The sequence below is a fragment of the Sander vitreus genome, unplaced genomic scaffold (assembly GCF_031162955.1).
Source record: "Sander vitreus isolate 19-12246 unplaced genomic scaffold, sanVit1 ctg401_0, whole genome shotgun sequence".
NCBI lineage: Eukaryota > Metazoa > Chordata > Actinopteri > Perciformes > Percidae > Sander > Sander vitreus.
The window spans coordinates 1-2500 of NW_027595526.1; positions in this window are offsets into that span (position 1 = coordinate 1).

Consider the following 2500-nt stretch of genomic DNA (forward strand, 5'->3'; position numbering starts at 1 on the left):
GAGATAGTAGGCTGCAAGATGAAAAGTCATAGTATAGTATGTCGAAAAAGTCCTAAAAAGTCATAGTATAGTATGTTGAAAAAGTCCTAAAAAGTCATAGTATAGTATGTCAAAAAAGTGCTAAAAAGTCATAGTATAATATGTCGAAAAAGTCCTAAAAAGTCATAGTATAGTATGTCGGAAAAAGTCCTAAAAAGTCATAGTATAGTATGTCGTAAAAAGTCCAAAAAAGTCATAGTATAGTATGTTGTAAAAAGTCCAAAAAAGTCATAGTATAGTGTCAAAAAAGTGATAAAAAGTCATAATATAATATGTTGAAAAAGTCCAAAAAAGTCATAGTATAGTATGTTGAAAAAGTCCAAAAAAGTCATAGTATAGTATGTCGAAAAAAGTCCAAAAAAGTTATAGTATAGTGTCGAAAAAGTCCAAAAAAGTCATAGTATAGTATGTCGTAAAAAGTCCTAAAAAGTCATAGTATAGTATGTCGAAAAAGTCCAAAAAAGTCATAGTATAGTGTCAAAAAAGTGATAAAAAGTCATAGTATATGTCAAAAAAGTCCAAAAAAGTCATAGTATAGTATGTCGAAAAAGTCCTAAAAAGTCATAGTATAGTATGTCGTAAAAAGTCCAAAAAAGTCATAGTATAGTATGTCGAAAAAGTCCTAAAAAGTCATAATATAGTATGTCGAAAAAGTCCTAAAAAGTCCTAAAAAGTCATAGTATAGTATGTCAAAAAAGTCCGAAAAAGTCCAAAAAAGTCATAGTATAGTATGTCGAAAAAGTCCAAAAAAGTCATAGTATAGTATGTTGAAAAAGTCCAAAAAAGTCATAGTATAGTATGTCGAAAAAGTCCAAAAAAGTCATAATATAATATGTCAAAAAAGTCCAAAAAAGTCATAGTATAGTATGTTGAAAAAGTCCAAAAAAGTCATAGTATAGTATGTCGAAAAAGTGCTAAAAAGTCATAGTATAGTATGTTGAAAAAGTCCAAAAAAGTCATAGTATAGTATGTCGAAAAAGTCCTAAAAAGTCCTAAAAAGTCATAGTATAGTGTCGAAAAAGTGATAAAAGGTTTTTGGTAGCAGGAGTACTGAATGTGTAGTAGTTGGAGGAAAGAAGAATAAAAAACAGTAGAGCTGTGAAACATGTTACAACACGCACACACACACACACACACACACACACACACATAGACACACACACACACACACACACACGCACACACACACACACACACACACACACACACACACACACACCCAGACATCACACGTTCACACACTTGGCATTTGGCACACTTGGTGTTTCTGTGCCAAGTGTGTGAACGTGTGAACGTGAGTGTGTGTGTGTGTGTGTGTGTGTGAACGTGTGGTGTGTGTGTGTGTGTGTGTGTATGTGTGTGTGTGTGCAGACTGAGCTGCCGGCTATATTTGACCATATAAGGACTTCAGACAGAAAGCTTCCACACACAGAGACACACTCTGATGAGTTATTTCCTCCCGGTGTCTGCAGCTCACTCACAGTTTGGAGGTTGATTAAATGTAATTCTGTCTGTTTTCTATTGGTTTCTGAGATCAGGAGAGTGGTTTCAGCAGCTCGTCATGAGTTCATACTTTGTCTGATCGGCACGGCTGACAGTAACAGCAGCGGCGTGTGTGTGTCGTCTCCACCCATCTAACAAACATTGACAGAAGGAGTCTTTTCAGTCCCAGTTGGGTTACGTTAATCCGTCCTCATATCTGAACCAGAGAAGGTAACGGTGGCGCTTTAAACACGTCGTTAAAGCCCCAGTGTGTAACGTGTCTAGTTGTTCATTATCTAAATCTGTGTTGCCCGTTTCCCAAACTCGTCCTTTTTCATGAATATTTACCTCCACCATCTATTCAGAGGATTCCTTTTGGCTTCACATTTAACATTTACGTTAGCATGAACTGAGGTAGACGCTCCATATTCATGCTGCATCTAGAAATACATTAGCTGGTAAGAGACATACAGGACATACTGCTCCACCTTAGTGTGTGTGTGTGTGTGTGTGTGTGTGTGTGTGTGTGTGTGTGTGAACGTGTGTGTGTCTGTGTGTGTGTGTGTGTGTCTGTGTCTGTGTGTGTGTGTGTGTCTGTGTGTGTGTGTGTCTGTGTGTGTGTGTGTGTGTGTGTGTGTGTGTGTGTGTGTGTGTGTCTCTGTGTGTGTGTCTGTGTGTCTGTGTGTGTGTGTGTGTGTCTGTGTGTGTGTCGTGTGTGTGTGTGTGTGTGTGTCTGTGTGTGTGTGTGTGTGTGTGTGTGTCTCTGTGTGTCTGTGTGTCGTGTGTGTGTGTGTGTGTCTCTGTGTGTGTGTGTGTGACTGTGCTCTAGTGTGCTGTAATTCTGCACTAAGGCTGAATTTGGGGAAAGAGACTTCAGATACAGTATTAGGGGACCACTAAGGTCTATAGTAAAAGAGACTTCAGATACAGTATTGGGGGACCTCTAAGGTCTATAGAAAGAGACTTCAGATACAGTATT